Genomic DNA, 18,211 nt, shown 5'->3' on the forward strand with positions numbered 1-18,211 from the left:
ATTAAGTATAGTGTTGTTGAGCACTCTAATTTATAGATTCCAGACACCAATGTTAAAACTATTTCAGTCTTTTGGTCAATTGCCGCATAGCCATGGAAATGCCCTGTGTAAGGGCAGCACGGTGGCACAATGGTTAGCACTGCTGCCTCACAGTGCCAGGGATCCGGGTTTGATTCCAGCCTCGGGTCACTCTCTGTGTGGAGTTTGCACGTTCTCCCCATGTCTGCGTGAGTTTCCTCCGGGTGCTCCGGTTTCCTCTCACAGTCCATTGATGTGCGGGTTAGGTGGATTGGCCATACTAAATTGCCCTTTAATGTCCCAAGATGTGTAGGCTAGTTGGATTAGCCATGGGGAAATGTGTGGGGTTATGCACATAGGGCAGGGGAGTGGGCCTGGTTAAGACACTCTGCCAGAGAAACAGTACAGATTCAATGGGCTGAATGGCCTCCTTCTGCACTGCAGGGGCTATATGAGTTCTCCTTGCCTCACTCTTTACTCCCTATTAGTTTTTTTTTAAGGAACCGAAACTTTGCTAATTAGTTGTCGTTCTCCTTTGCTTTCTTTCTCCTGGCAACTTCTTTCCAGCTCTCCAGCATCTTTCCAGCTCTCCAGCTTCTTTCCAGCTCTCCAGCTTCTTTCCAGCTCCTTTCCAGCTCTCCAGCTCCTTTCCAGCTCTCCAGCTTGCTGCCTTTTATTTCTGCCCACTTTCTACTTTGGGCCTAATTGAGGGGTTTCGACCTGGCCCCATCTTAAATACAGGTCTGCTGTGGTGTGGCCACAGACAAAGGTACCAACAAAATTACAACATTAGAGTGGGTAAAGAAGGCTATTCAAATCACTGAATAGATCAGCTAGATAGTCAACATTTTTCCCCAAACATAGGGGAATCTGAAACTAGAGGGCATAGGTTTAAGGTGAGAGGGGAGAGATACAAAAGGGCCCAGAGGGGCAATTGTTTCACACAGAGGGTGGTGAGTGTCTGGAACGAGCTGCCAGAGGTAGTAGTAGAGGCGGGTACAATTTTGTCTTTTGAAAAGTATTTAGAGAGTTACATGGGTACGATGGCTATAGAGGGATATGGGTCAAATGTGGGCAATTGGGACTAGCTTTGTGGTTAAAAAAAAGGGGTGGCATGGACAAGTTGGGCCAAAGGGCCTGTTTCCATGCTGTAAACCTCTATGACTCTAATTGCTACGATGCTGAAGGGGGCCATTTGGCCCATCATGTCTGCACTGGTGCTCCAAATGAGCATCATGACTTAGTGCCATTCCCCTGCCTTTTCCCCATCCATTGTTTCTACTCAAATTATCATCCAATGCCCTCTTGAACGTCTCGATTGAACCTGCCTCCACCACAGAGCATTCCAGACCCCAACCACTCGCTGTGTGAGAAAGGTTTCTCTCACATCACATTTTCTTCTTTTGCAAATCATTTTAAATCATTTTATGCCCTCTCATTCTTGATCCTTCTACGAGCAAGGGAAGTTTGTCCCTATCTACTCTGCCTAACCCTTCATGATTTTGTACATCTCTACCTAAATATCTCTATCTATTCTTTGAGTGTCAATCCAGCACAATGTTATATCTTCATGACATCCAAAAGATTCCAGGGAATTTCCTGAACTACCCCAGCCCCAGTCCGCTCCATGTGCTCAACTGTTGGTGGAAAGAGGAATTTCTTGATATCCACCAATCATTCTCGCTAACTAATTTGAGTTTGTGTTCTCCTCTCATTGTTTAAAGTTTATTTATTAGTCTTACATTAACACTGCAATGAAGTTACTGTGAAAATCCTCTAGTCGCCACACTCCAGCGCCTGTTCGGGTACACTGAGGGAGAATTTAGCTTGGCCTAATGCACCCTAACCAGCACACTTTCTGGACTGTGGGAGGAAACCGGAGCACCCGGAGGAAACCCACACAGACATGGGGAGAACGTGCAAACTCCGCATAGACAGTGACCCAAGCAGGGAATTGAACCCGGGTCCCTGGCACTGTGAGGCAGCAGTGCTAACCACTGTGCCACCGTGCCGAGATTTAATGGTCCTACCTTTTCGATATCTGAAAATGCCAATTCTCTCCTCACATCTCAGTCCTGTAACACCGCGAATGGGTTTATTCCAAACAGTAAGTAACACTACTTGTTTTCAGCTGGCTGGTTTCTGCCAGGTAGTTAATTTAATCCAACCCCATGGGTTCTATGCTAAAGATCAGAGATTTTAATGATATAATTGAAGGCATATTTGGAAGCAGTGAATTGGCTCTTTGACTCAATATTTCACTGTTTCCCTATATATATATATATAAATATATATGTATGTATATATAATTTTCACTGCAATTAGGCCCCCCACATGTGGAACCTGTTATTGTGACACATACATTCTGTGATAGGGATAATACCATCATTATAATACTTAACAGGGAAGATTGAACTGGCTGGAGCACTTAGTTCTAGAAAAAACAAAGGTTGAATGTCAACTGATACAGATCTTTAAGATTATGAAGGGATTTCTCAGGGTAGACATTAAGATGGTGTTTTAACTTTCCATAGAGTCATAGAGGTTTACAGCATGGAAACAGGCCCTTCGGCCCAACTTGTCCATGCCGCCCAATTTTTATCACGAAGCTATTCCCAATTGCCCGCATTTGGCCCATATCCCTCTGTACCCAGCTCACCCATGTAATTGTTTAAACGCTTTTTAAAAGACAAAATTGTACCCGCCTCTACTACTACCTCATTCCAGACACTCACCACCCTCTGTGTGAAAACAATTGTCCCTCTGGACCCTTTTGTATCTCTCCCCTTTTCACCTTAAACCTATGCCCTCTAGTTTTAGACTCCGCACAGACAGTGACCCAAGTCGGGAATCGAACCCAGGTACGCGGCGCTGTGAGGCAGCAATGCTAACCACTGTGCCACTGTGCCGCCCTAACTGTGGTTGTGAAAGGGAAATGTATATATAAAACCAAGCAGGTTTCTTCCAAATTCTTAGTGCCCCCTTGATGTCCTTAGCAATAGCTGGGATTGGAGGGGCGTGGGTTGAAGGCGAATGGTAAGAAACATGCCAATTGATGTATTTTCTCCATGTTATAGTATCATTTTATGCCCGTCTTCATTGGTGTAGAAATGCTGATGAATAAAAGCAGGCATTACCAGGCTGTACCTTACCCATCTAATTTACGCCACTTTAACACCAATATTCACGTAGAAATTCAGCTTGCTGCCTCCAAAATGGTGGTGTTTGGAATGATAAATACTGCTGACATATAATCCTTCAAAAACAAACAAAAATAATAACCCAGCTTTTACAGATGCACCATAAAGCATTCTCTCTGGTTGTATCACAGCTTGGTATGGCTCCTGCTCTGCCCAAGACTGCAAGGAATTACAAAAGGTCGTGAATGTAGCCCAATCCATCAGGCAAACCAGCCTCCCATCCATTGACGCCATCTACACTTCCCGCTGCCTCGGAAAAGCAGCCAGCATAATCAGCACAATCGCATACAAAAGAGCTACAAAAGGTCATATTAAACAGGTGCAGAAGCAGGTGTTTGTCTGCGGTTGAATTAAAGGCGTATAGTTGGGGCATTGTGCAGGATTTAGGATTCTGGGTTTTTGGACTAAAACTCCACAAGGTGAAAAATACTGAGGTTGCTGTTTATACTGAAATAAAGACTGACTCTCACTTATACAACTCAACTTCAGCACGGTCTGGACCATTTTACAACCAACATAGAGTTTTTAAACTGCAGTGTTGTAATATAGGAAACACAGCAGCCAATTCTGCCCATACCAAGTTCCCACAAACATCAATGTGATAATCACCAGATAATCTGGGGTTTTTTTTACTGATGTAGGTTGAGGGATGAACAATGGGCAGAACCTCAGGCAGAATTAAGAATCTCACACACCCCGGACATTCTCTCTTCCACCTTCTCCCATCGGGAAAAAGATACAAAAGTCTGAGGCCACGTACCAACCAACTCAAGAACAACTTCTTCCCTGCTGCCGTCAGACCTTTGAATGGACTTACCTCGAATTAAGTTGATCTTCCTCCACACCCTAGCTATGACTGTAACATCACATTCTGCACTCTCTCCTTTCCTTCTCTATGTACGGTATGCTTTGTCTGTATAGTGTGCAAGAAACAATACTTTTCACTGTATACTAATACATGTGGCAATAATAAATCAAATCAAATCAAAATCAAAATCAAACCAAATATTTCACCTGTCATCAATGCAGAAATCGAGGTAACTTTCCCGCCTGCTCCCAATAAACTGATGTTTTTTTTATTTTATTTACTTTAAAAATAAGTAGCATGAAAACATAAAAAATAAAAGCAACATCCTGCAGATGCTGGAAATCTGAAATAAAAATGGGAAATGTTGGACAAACTCAGCAGGTCTGGCAGCATCCGTAGAGAGAGAAACAGAGTTAACATTTCGAGCCCACACGACTCTTCTACAGAAGATAGCTCAGATCCTGCCTTGGCCATAATTGCTTGTTGGTCTGAGGTAGTAGAGGGAATACTGAGGAATCATTTTGTACTAATTTTAATACAATTGCTTTAGCTTTCATTTTGTTTACGGTGAGAACACCATAAGCCAGTCAAAGAGGTAAAGCAGGAGGTTGTGCATGCTTTTTGTGACGAAGATAGTTGGTGATTGAGAACACTGGAGACAAATCCTTAACATTCAATGGTGTTACCTTCACTGAATCCCCCACTGTCAACATCCTTGGGGGTTACCATTGACCAGAAACTCAAACTGGACTCATCACATAAACACAGTGACTACAAGTGCAGGTCAGAGGCTAGGAATACTGCGATGAGTAATTCACCACCTGACTCCCCAAAGCCTGTTCATCATCTACAAGGCACAAATCAGGAGTGTGATGGAATACTCCCCACTTGCCTGGATGGTGCAGCTCCAACACTCAAGAAGCCTGACACCATCCAGGACAAAGCAGCCCCGCTTGATTGGCACCACACCCACAATTGCAGTGGTCAATGGAATTGGCAACAAGGCAAAATGTATTTTCGGACAGCTCAGTGGCACAGTGGTCAGCACTGCTGCCTCACAGCTACAGGGACCTGGGTTTGATTCCCAGCTCGGGTCACTATCTGTGTGGAGTTTGCACATTCTCCCTGTGTCTGCGTGGGTTTCCTCCGGGTGCTCCAGTTTCCTCCCACAGTCCAAAGATGTGCAGGTTAGGTCGATTGGCCATGCTAAATTGCCCCTTAGTGTTCCGGGATGCGTAGGTTAGAGGGATTAGTGGGGTAAATGTGTGGGGTTACGGAGATAGGGCCTGGGTGGGATTGTTGTCGGTGCAGACTCGATGGGCCGAATGGCCTCCTTCTGCACTGTAGGGTTTCTATGATTCTATGAAACATCCACTCCCTCCACCACCGACGCTCAGTAGCAGCAGTGTGTACTATCTACAAGATGCACTGCAGCAATTCACCAAAGATCCTTAGACAGCACCTTCCAAATCCAAGACCACTTCCATCACAAAGGACGAGGGCAGCAGATACATGGGAACACCACCACCTGCAAGTTCCCCTCCACCATCCTGACATGGATGGGTCAAAATCATGGAATCTGCTTCTTAACGGCATTGTGGCTCAACCCACAACATGTGGACTGCAGCGATTCAATCAGGCAGCCCACCATCACCTCTCAAGAGCAACTAGGGATGGGCAATAAATGCTGGGCAGCCAGCGACACCTGTGACCCACGATTGAATCGATGCTGAATCTTACATTTATTTACAGAGTGAAACGTTACAAGCAGTTACCTCCTAACTCAACCTCACACAATTCCAATATGGGATTGAACCAAATACCCACCACCTGCGGACATGACTGAGATACAATTAACAATGTATGTTATACAGTAGGTGCAGATGCGTAATTACCAACAGACTTTCTAGCTTTTGGAGGTAGCGTTGGGAGACCTTTGTTGGAGTTGTTGCCGAGGTGAATACAGCAAGTGGTGCTAACTCAAATCAGCCCCGATCCATGCACTGAATTGGGCAGCGGGGGGGGGTGGAGGGGGAAGGGCGGGAAGGGGTAGCGTTGGGAGGAAACTTTCCTTCCAAGTTCACTATTAACACCAAACTAATTTTATTCCTACCTTCAAGTGCATGTTTTGTCTGAGTAGCGAGGTAAAGCCAAAAACAACAACAAAAAAAAAGGGATTGCCCTGTCTCCTACTTGTAAAAATATTTATTTAATGCTACATTGGAATTCCCGGACTTGCTAGAAATCGGCGGAGATATTTGGAGAAAAGTACATCAAACTACAATTAACAGCAGCCTCCAATTATTTCAATCAAAAGCATTAATTGCTGTTTATTCTGCTGAGCAAATTGCAGATGGAATGGAAGTTCTCCAGAATGTTCCGTGCTGGACTTGCTGGACAGAATAAGAACCTCTTCACTTGATTCCGCGAGATATACATGAGTCTCACCAAAATGATTTAAGTGATGGTTTGTGTAATGTTTGAGTCTCCATCTTCCTGTGCTGTAGTATCCTCTTCCCCCTCCTTAGAGATTTCCCCATGCCGGTGGCACAGTGGTGAGCACTGCTGCCTCACAGTGCCTCAGGTTCGATTCCCGGCTTGGGTCACTGTCTGTGCGGAATTTGCACGTTCTCCCCGTGTCTGCGTGGGTTTCCTCCGGGTGCTCCGGTTTCCTCCCACGGTTCGAAAGACGTGCTGGTTAGGGTGCACTGGCCGCGCTAAATTCTCGCTCAGTATACCCGAAAGTGGCGACTAGGGGATTTTCACAGTGACTGCATTGCAGTGTTAATGTAAGCCTTACTTGTGACTAATAAATAACCTTTAAACTTTCGACTCTAACTAAACCAAACTTGAACAGAATCTTACCTTCAAACATTTCTCAGCAAATTCCTAAATGAGAACCTCTGAACAGGAGCTCCTAAAACATTGACAAGTAAATACCTTTCGATTTCTCAAGATGAAAACATTACCTCGGGGGATTACAGGGACGATGTGTTAGCGTTGTTTAAAAATGATGAAAGGATGGTTTGGTAGATAAAAACAAACCCATTTCCAATGATCAAGAGTGAAGATTGCAGTTAAAAAAATAAATGTCAGAGACTGAAAGTTTGAGAAGCATTTTTGCATCACAGGTAGGAAGGATGTGGAATGAGGGACTTGCTCGGCGGAGCAAGCTGGTAAACTCACGCAAGAGTCAAGAAGTCAGAATCACGCCCGATTTCCCACCTCCCGCAATCTTACGGGAGCCGGATTTCCGGCGCGGTCGGACATTCCTCAGAAACAGGCGATTGCCATGGCGGGCAGGACGCCGACCATACCAAGGTCCGTTGACCTCGTGCGGGATTTTCCAGTCTTGGGGCAAGTATGGCTGGAAAATCCCACCTCATGGGACAGATTTTAACTCACTTGATCTACACCCATTCACTTACAGAGTTAAAATCGATCCCCGAGACTGCTTACCCTTGACTGTTTTCCCACTTAATGTGAGTGCAGTAATGCAGGGATTAGTCCAATCATTCATGAGTCATTACTTTAATGGTTCCTTTTCAGTGAGTTTTGCCAGATCACTTAAGAATTCCAAATGAGCATTCATGAAGCTTGACAGTAATTGACTAAAGAAATGATTGGATCATTATTTGTGGGATAGGAAGTGCTGCCATTTCCTTTGGGAGACAGGAAGATTGAGTTAGATATTGTAGCATACGGGAGTTCAGCAGGATAAGGGACTGGAGAACAGTACCGCCCACAGTATGATATGGACAGTCACATGATGGTAGACTGTGTGTGGAGTAGAGTCTGGGAGCCACCCATGCAGGGCAGTACCTTGGAAGTATAGATAGTTATGGGTTAATAATAAATGGTTTATGTTCAACCATACAAACTTCTAGTCCTCCTAGTGAGGTACCAAACAACCTTGCAACAGATATGACAGATGGGGCTGGGAGGTGCAATGACATACCATTCAGGGTCACATCTCACTGCAGGACTGAACGATGCAACATAGAATCCCTATAGTGCAGAAGGAGGCCATTCGGCCCATCGAGTCTGCGCCAACCCTAACCCCACGCAGGTCCTATTCCTGTATCCCCACATATTTACCCTATTAATCCCCCTGATACTAGGGTCAATTTAGCATGGCCAATCAACCTAACCCGCACATCTTTGGACTGTGGGAGGAAACCGGAGCACCCGGAGGAAACCCATGCAGACACGAGGAGAACGTGCAGACTCTGCACAGACAGTGACTCAAGCCAGGAATCGAACCCGGGTCCCTGGAGCTGTGAGGCAGCTAACCACTGTGCCACCGTGCTGCCCGGAAGCATTGAAGAAGATACAGCTAGGATATGGGGACAACTGGACATAAAACCCGATTTGTGAACCATCTTCCCCTCAATGGAAATGGAAATGGGTGGTTTCCAGAGTGGGTGACCGGTTCACAACACCAGATTGGCATCTGGGCAGCAATAGCCTCCCCATGGGTGTATTCTCTAATGGTTGTTCTGGGCCAGTTTTACTTCATGTGTCACGGTTGACAACATCTTTCATTCAATGGGCCCATGGATTCTTCCCTTTTTCTTTGAAGAGATGAAGATTTCCTCATCCTTTCAGCGTTTTCTAAAACCCTTCACGTGGAAGGGATCGAAAGCCGTGCTGGAAGTCCCAAAATCGGGACAGCGATTTCAATTCCTGACTGAATGCAGCATTTCAGTCCTGACTCCATATCACCGAGCAGCGCTGCTCAGTAACCTCTGGCTGGGACACACTCGTCTCCCAGTAAAACATCACTCCAATTGAAATACTTGGGCCAAGTCAGAATTCGCTTATTCGCTTCGGCTTTCCAATTCTGATGAGCACGATGAGTTAGAACTGCAGTGATCCATTCCGCCTTCACGTTGAGAAAGCTCGAGTTGGCCCTGGTCCAGAAAAGCCTGGAGAGCAAGAGCTGGAGGTTTTATCACCGTCAGATTCCACATGAAGAAAGCTGCCACTCTTTAATCACCATCGCCCCATTGTTACTCAATGCAAAAAAAAAACCACAGCCAACAAAGGTTTCATTTTCAGCCTTAACCTTCATGCCCCTGAGCAGAAATGTCTACTTCTTTGTTCTGATGTGAAGGTAACACTTCAGTAATCTAATACTTCCCAATTTCCAGTCGCCAGAAGCATCTCTACTGTAAACCAAAAAAGCTATTATCATTTGAGGCTTATTTTGATTCTTAAAAAAATCTCTTTGCTCAAGGTCCCCTGAAGAGGTTTTCCAGCAAAGTGGAAGAGTCATGGGGCACGGTGGCACAGTGGTTAGCGCTGCTGCATCACAACGCCAGGGACCCGGGTTCGCTTCCCGGCTTGGGTCACTGTCTGTGTGGAGTCTGCATGTTCTCCCCGTGTCTGCATGGGTTTCCTCCGGGTGCTCCAGTTTCCTCCCACAGTCCGAAAGACATGCTGGTTAGGTGCATTGGCCATGTTAAATTCTCCCTCAGTGTACCCAAACAGGCGCCGGAGTGTGGCGACTAGGGGATTTTCACAATATAGAACATAGAACAGTACAGCACAGAACAGGCCCTTCGGCCCACGATGTTGTGCCGAGCTTTATCTGAAACCAAGACCAAGCTATCCCACTCCCTATCATCCTGATGTGCTCCATGTGCCTATCCAATAACCGCTTAAATGTTCCTAAAGTGTCTGACTCCACTGCACTGCAGGCAATAACTTCATTGCAGTGTTAATGTAAGCCTACTTGTGACTAATAAATAAACTAATAGCAGGAAATACCCCAGTCGGATCCCCAGTCTTTGCCTGGCTAATACAGGAAAATAATAGCTACAATTCCTCTTGCAGATTGATATCCAGTGACCCTTGCTGGAGGTAAATGCGTGCGAAAGTCAGATGGGAAGAGGATTGAGCCCTCATGCTGGCAAACGCCCTAACTACCAAATATCAGAGCTCGGACAGGAACATTGAAAGCTCAGATTTTTAAAAATTAATTCATGGGACATGGGCGGCACTGGCTGGCCAGCATTTATTGCCCATCCCTAGTTGCCCTTGAAGGGCAGTTGAAGTCAACCACATTGCTGTGGCTCTGGAGTCACATGTGGACCAGACCTGGTAAGGACGGCAGATTTCCTTCCCTAAAGAACATCAGTGAACCAGATGGGTTTTTCCGACAATCAACAATGGTTTCATGGCCATCAGTAGATTCTTAATTCCAGATATTTTTAAAAATTGAATTCAAATTCTGCCATGGCGAGATTCGAACCCGAGTCCCCAGAACATTAGCTGAGTTTCTGAATTAATTGTCTATCAATAATACCACTAAGCCATCGCTTCCATCCACAGATGGAGTACCAGAGGACGGTGAGTGCTGTGGAATGGTAAACTGGTCAGAAATCCAGGAGCAGAATGTAGGGGCATTTGTTTTAAAACTCTCTGTTCTTCAAGCGAGCTTTTCGACAATTTAGAGATACAGGAAAACAGAAAATGCTGGAAAATTCTCTGACAGCATCTGTGGAGAGAGCAGAGTTAACGTTTCGAGTCTGGATGACTCTGATGGAGACTCTGGAACGCTCGGACAAAGAGTCATCCAGGCTCGACACGTAAACTCCCTTCTCTCTCCACAGATGCTGTCAAAGAGTTTTCCAGCATTTTCTGTTTTCGTTCCTTCTTCTGGGATTCCCTCCTTAAGGAAGAAAGAAACAGTTTCACACAGTTAGATGTTAAAATATTAGGACACCTCCCCGCAACCCCATCCCATGAGTCAGTCGGAAAAGGCAGCACATAACTGAGTCATTCACACTAAGCAGAAGGTCCCGGGTTGCCTTGTTACTGGTGAATAACGCAATCTCAACATCAGTGTCCCGTTGTCAGGGAATGTTTCCCACTCTTAATTACAATTCTTTGGCTCTGTCTGGATAATGTGGGTGTGAGAACCACATCGGACGCAATTCTAATGTTCCCCAGGGCCAATAGCCTGTCAACGCCTGCTGTCAAGAGTAACGGAATATCAACAGCAACAACCTGCATTTATATAAAACCTTAAATGTAGTAAAAGACCCCGGCACAGGAGCGTCATCAACCAATGCTTGACACCAAGTCACACCAAGAAATATTAGGACAGATTTTACACAGAGGGCGGTAAGTGCCCAGAATGCGCTGCCACAGAAGGTGCTAGAAGCAGATACAAGCAGATTTAAGAACAAGAATGATCCCTGGAATAAAGAGCTTGTCGTATGAGGAACAGCTGAGGACTCTGGGTCTGTACTCGTTGGAGTTTAGAAGGATGAGGGGAGATCTTATTGAAACTTACAGGATACTGTGAGGCCTGGATAGAGTTGACGTGGAAAGGATGTTTCTACTAGTAGGAAAAACGAAAAGCAGAGGGCACAACCTCAAGCTAAAGGGACGATCCTTTATAACAGAGATGAGGAATTTCTTCAGCCAGAGAGTGATGAATCTGTGGAACTCTTTGCCGCAAAAGGCTGTGGAGGCCAGGTCATTGAGTGTCTTTAAGACAGAGATAGATAGGTTCTTGATTAATAAGGGGATCAAGGATTATGGGGAAAAGGCAGGAGAATAAGGATGAGAAAAATGTCAGCCATGATTGAATGGCGGAGCAGACTCAATGGGCCGAGTGGCCTAATTCTGCTCTTATGGTCTTATGGCATCTTGACAGATAGAAATTAGAAGGGGAGTAGGCCGTTCAGCCCTTCGAGCCTGCTCCACCATTCATACATGAATAGTGTAACAACTTTAATCAGGCAATTGAGGCGGGCCTGTTAGAATATGAACTCCCTGATTATGGGCCAAATTGATGGGCCAATCAGGGAACCTCTTGCTTTGCATTTAACCAGGAGTGTCAGTTCCTCTGGCACTCCTAGTGTAGGCTGCTCACTGAAAGCACTCTGTATGCTGTTGTCAGACTTGTAAATAAAGGGATTTTGGTGAAGCCTCCGAGGACTTATTACAAATAGGCAAGGAATAGAGGGATATGGACCGTGCAGAGGCAAAAGGTCTTCAGTTTGGAAAGGCATCAAGTGTCAGCACAGGCTTGGTCGACCGAAGGGTCTGTTCCTGTACTGTACTGTTCTTTGTTACGAGGGTGGTGGAAGTAGGTTTTGGGGAGTGGAGGAGGGAGAAGTGGAGAGATGGAAAGGGAATCTGAAGACACAGCCGCCAATGGTGGAGAGCTTGATAGATGTGAAAAATAGCCCACAGTATTGCAGCCTATATCCGCACTCTCAAGAGAACAATGGAGAAAACCAGAGGAGGAAACAACCGTCACATTTGCAGCACCTCATAGCTACAGAATCATCTGTGCTGGAGTCACTAAATGTAATGTAATCTTTCATTGAAATTTGGAAGAGTCACAAGCCTTCGGAATTATACACGGTACATTCCTTCTCAAAAGCAGCTAACAGACTTCTGAAATGTTCTAAATATTACATTTGAAAAAAATAACTAAAACCTCCATGGCATTTGAAACACCATTGAATCTCTCTTTTTAAATCAGATTCTCTTTCCATGACTCCACCTTGCTGCATCCATCACTATCCCAGCTTTTCCAAGTTTGTAATATTATCCTTTTATCCATTAGCGGTCTCAGAACTATAAATTTAGCACAGAAGCGTTAACCTTTAAACCAGAAATATCTCCTAAAATAACTGGTACTGGCTTCAGTTCCAAATTTGATCTTATAATAGATTTAATTGCAGTCAAAAAACCAAGAGCAAAATTCTTGAATGCTTCAACAATTCCAGAATATTCCCCTGGTCCATTATATCTCCAACATCTGTGTGACTGCCTTAATACATCCAGAGCATGGCCTAGTTTGTTTTTTGTCTTTTAGAAGAGCGTGGCCTAGTTGGGTATGCCTTATTCATTATTTTAAATATGTCTTGACTAAATAGTCCATTTTTTTCCCTATGATTGTCCAGATTTTCAATACTTTTGCTGGATATTATTGGACCCGTGGAAGTTTAGATTCATAACATAAATTTATATTATTTTGGGATAAATTTATTTTTGATGTGTTGTAATGCTGGAGTTGGAAATTGAATCATAGAATCGAATCCCTACCGTGCAGAAGGATGAAATTTGGCCCAATGAGCCTGCACTGACAACAATCTCATCCAGGCCCTATCCCCGTAACCCCACATATTTGCCCTGCCAACACCCCCTGACACTGAGGGAGAATTTAACATGGCCAATCCACCTAACCCGCACATCTTTGGACTGTGGGAGGACACCCGGAGGAAATCCACGCAGACACGGGGAGAACGTGCAGACTCCGCACTGACAGTGACCCGAGGCTGGAATCGAACCCGGGTCCCTGGCGCTGTGAGGCAGTAGTGCGAACCACTGTGTGTTTGGGTGGCACGGTGGCACAATATTAGCACTGCTGCCTCACAGCGCCAGGGACCCGGGTTCAATTCCAGCCTTGGGTCACTGTCTGTGTGGAATTTGCAGATTCTCCCCATGTCTGCGTGGGTTTCCTCCAGGTGCTCTGGTTTCCTCCCACAGTCCAGAGATGTGCAGGTTAGGTGCATCGGCCATGCTAAATTGCCCCTTAGTGTCAGGAGGACTAGCTAGGGTAAATGCATGGTTATGGGGATAGGGCCTGGGTGGGATTGTGGTCGGTGCAGACTCGGTGGGCAGAATGGCCTCCTTCTGCACTGTGGGATTATACTAAGTGTTCCATTTATTCCAAAAATGTGTTCCATTTATTTATATTCAAAACACAGAATGATTTAGGATTGTTTTTACAATTGTAAATGCCCATGGGACTTTGACCTATGTTATCCCTTATAAAACAGAATCTTCCTTACTGACAACAAGAAGCGCATCAGTTGTTTGCCATTTGTAACTCCTTTTTCCAGTCCCTGTCTCTTGCTGAGGTTTGGAGGCAGCATTGCGCCAGTTGCTTCTACCGTAAGCAAGAGCATTTTTTGTGACTGGGTTTCATTGTTAACCATGGGATGATACTCAGGAAGATCCCAATCTTTGCATGGCCACACATCTGGCTTCATCAAAAGATTGCTGCTCCTTCTGCTGTTCAAGACTTCATACACTGAGAGGGGTGAAGCTGATAGAATCCCAGAACCCCTACAGTGCAGAGGGAGGCCGTTTGGCCTATTAAGTCTGCACTGACCCTCCGAAGGGCATCCCACCCTGGCTCAAGCCATTGTCCCGTCCCCGCAACTCAGGACATTCAGCATAGCTAATCCACCAAACATACGCACTAAGGGGCAATTTAGCACAGCCAATCAACCCAACCTAACTCGCACATCTTTGGATTGTGGGAGGATACCAGATCACCTGGAAGAAACCCACGCAGACACGGGGAGAATGTGCAAACTCCACACAGTTACCCGAGGCCAGAATTGAACCCAGGTCCCTGGTGCTGTGAGGCAGCAGCGCTAACCACTGTGCTGACTTCACTTAGCTCATTAGCCAAGGTTAGGTAGCAGGGTTTGCCCGCTGGTGTGCACCAGCTGTTTGGAGGCATGTGTGAGGGCGAGGGCTCTGTAAGACACCAATGAGCCTTCTCCCACATTGAAAACCAACGTGTACAGCTGGCAAAGGCTCAGATGGACTATTCCCCAGATATCTCCATGTAGCCCAGTTTTAAAATCTAACAGAAAAACAGACAGCATTCATACACATTGGACGGCATTTCTTAAGGACTTGGTTTCTGTACATGATGGTAGATGGCAGGGCAAAGGCCAATCATCCCTGGAATTCACAAAATGCAAAAGTTGTTGAAAAATGCTTGATGCAAAGATGTGGCAGGGCTCCTTTTGAAACCAAGTGGCTCAGAGCCATACAACTATGCTAGCCCATGTCGTATATCTGCCTTTCCCTTTTGAGAGCATGTTCCCTTCTACATGTAGAAAAGAGAGCATGCAGCACAGAAACAGGCCAATCAGCCCAACCACTCCATGCTGTAATTCATTCTCCAATCGAGCTACTTCCTACCCTTCTACATTTCCCTTCACCCCTCAGATGCTTATCCAGCTTTGAACTTCCCATTAAATACATCAGCACGGGTGGCACAGTGGGTTAGCACTGCTACCTCACAGCGCCAGGGACCCAGATTTGATTCCCAGCTTGGGTAATTGCCTGTGCGGAGTTTGCACATTCTCTGCGTGGGTTTCCGCCGGGTGCTCCGGTTTCCTCCCACAGTACAAAGATGTGCGGGTTAGGTGGATTGGCCATGCTAAATTGCCTTTCAGTATCAGGGGGACTGGCTCGGGTAAATGCATGGGGTTATGGGGATAGGGCCTGGGTGGGATTGTTGTCGGTGCAGACTCGATGGGCCGAATGGCCTCCTTCTGCACTGTAGGGGTTCTATGATTCTTTTCCCAGCGGTAGTGAGTTCCACATTTTCTTGGTAAAGAAGCTTCATCGGGCTTCACAATGACTATTTTATATTGATGTCCTCTAGTTTTGCTCCCCCCACAAGTGGCAAGATTCTCTCTGTCTCCTCTCTACCAAATCCTTACGTCATTTTAAAGACCTCCATTAGGTCAACCCTCAGCCTCTCTTTGAAAGAAATGAGACCCAGCTTGTTCAGGCGTTCCTAGTGGTTATACCCTCACAATTCTTCTATTTAGTGTTGTAAATCTTTCCTATGCACTCTCCAGTACCGCTATATTCAATAATATGGGGACCCCCCATACACATATACATGTGCAATTTTGGTGTCCTTATCTGAGGAAGGATGTCCTTGCTGTAGAGGGAGTCCAGTGAAGGTTTACCAGGTTGACTCCTGAGATGGCAGGTCTGTCATATGAAGAGAGACTCAGTGGTTAGGATTATATTCACTGGAGTTTAGGAGAGTGAGAGGGGACCTCATAGAAACTTATAAAATTTTAACAGGGTTAGACAGGGTAGATTCAGAAAGAATGTTCCCAATGGTGGGGGAGTCCAGAACCAGGGGTCATAGTTTGAGGATAAGGGGTAAACTTTTTAGGACTGAGGTGAGGAGAAATTTCTTCACACTGAATGGTAAATGTGTGGAATTCACTATCACAGAAAGTAGTTGAGGCCAAAACGTTGTGTGATTTCAAGAAGAAATGAGATATAGCTCTTGGGGCTAAAGGGATCAAGGGATATGGGGGGGGGGGGGGGGGGGGGGGGAGGAGGAGGAAATCAGGACATTGAATTTGATGATCAGCCAAGATCAAAATGAATAGCGGAGCAGGCTCGATGGGCCAAATGGCCTCCTCCTGTTTCTAGTTTCTATGTCTCTATACAAACTAGGAGAAGGGAAGGTCATTCAGCCCCTTGAGTGCACAGTATGGTCTAACCATGGTTTGATACACGTTTAGCAGAACTTCTCCATTCTTTCAATTTCTAAACAAACTCTAGGGGTGCGATCGTACCTGCCGTTCACGCCACGTTCCTGCTGCTGGAGGTTGAAGAATTTAGTGGCCAGCCAAATCTCCGTTCACTGCAGTGGGATGGGAAAATCTCGCCGGCGTGAACGATGATAAGATTCCGGCTTGGGGCTTTGTTTGCCCTTTAATGGCCTCTTTAAGGACATTTGATGACCCCCAACACATTCAAATTGGTAGAGGTTTGACAGGACGCAGTGATGGCTGTGATGTTCTTATCTGCAAGATAGGTCACAGATCTGGACTGGAAGCACCTTCTCCTTCATTTAGGACACACTCAAAGAAAACAAATGCCGCTCCACTTTACCAAGGCAATCTTGAGATTACAGAGAAGATTCATGTCATGGAACTTGGTCAATTGACCAAAACACCATTGCTCGTACGTTGCTTCATCACATTGTCTAGATATTGAAAATGATGGGCGACACAGTGGTTAGCGCCAGGGGCCCAGGTTCGATTCCAGCCTCGGGTGACTGTCTGTGTGGAGTTTGCACATTCTCCCTGTGTCTGCATGGGTTTCCTCCGGGTGCTCCAGTTTCCTCCCACAGTCCAAAGATGAGCAGGTTAGGTGGATTGGCCACAGTAAATTGTCCCACAGTGTCAGGGGGACTAGCAGGGTAAATATGTGGGGTTACGGGAATAAGGCCTGAGTGGGATTGTTGTCGGTGCAGACTCGATGGGCCGAATGGCCTCCTTCTGCACTTTAGGGATTCTATGATTCTATGAATCTCAGCAGCTTTAAAGTTTTTCTGCCGTCAAGACGAGGCATCAGAGAAGAGGCTGCCTCCATATCTGCCATCCAGATAAGGATGGCGAGTGGGTTGCTAAGGTGGGAGGCCCAAATAGAGGACCAGACGTTCTGGATGGCCATCGGTGCAACCAGGAGCTGCTGAGGCAGAAAGAGCCTCAAAATGGAGGTGTTCTCTGAAGGGCGGCACGGTGGCACAGTGGTTGGCACTGCTGCCTCACAGCGCCTGGGATCCAGGTTCGATTCCCGGCTTGAGTCACTGTCTGTGCAAAGTCTGCACGTTCTCCCCATGTCTGCGTGGGTTTCCTCGTGGTGCTCTGGTTTCCTCCCACAGTCTGAATGATGTGCTGGTTAGGTGCATTGGCCATGCTAAATTCTCCCTCAGTGTTACCCGAATAGGCGCTGGAGTGTGGCGACTAGGGGATTTTCACAGTAACTTCATTGCAGTGTTAATGAAAGCCTACTTGTGACACTAATACATTTAAAAGAAACATCAGCGGGGAAGGACAAGACACCAAGGGAAAATTAAGATCTCTCTCGCCTTCCTATTTGGATAATATTTGAAGCAAAATAGAAGGAGATGGCTTCCCTCAGAGCCAATCAGTTGAGTGTGTTGGCCATTGCAGGATGCAGGAGACTGCAGTGCAGAGTAAAGTTAGAGCCATGCAGAGATGCACAGTCATTTTTACGATGTCAATAAAACTGTCTAAATATACTTCGTTACCATGAGATAATTCAATACCTCACCGCGTGCAATGTATTCTGACAGAAGAAATTATGATCATTTTAACAACATTGTGTATTTTTACACTCTATAATAGAAAACCAAATAATCGTTGCCTAGCACCTTGGATATGGGGTCCCTGAAGGATAAGAGAGCACAAAGTTAGATTTAAAATAAACTTCCTATTTATTTCCTACAATAAATGACATTTCTCCAAAGTTCATGCCGTAAATTCTTCCGATATGACACAATTCCAAAGGAGCTGACCAGAGGTGTTTCTGTGTGACATGGTCACATTGGACGGTGCAGATTTGGAAAGAG

This window comes from Mustelus asterias, chromosome 15 (assembly GCF_964213995.1).
Source record: "Mustelus asterias chromosome 15, sMusAst1.hap1.1, whole genome shotgun sequence".
NCBI classification, from domain to species: Eukaryota; Metazoa; Chordata; class Chondrichthyes; order Carcharhiniformes; family Triakidae; genus Mustelus; species Mustelus asterias.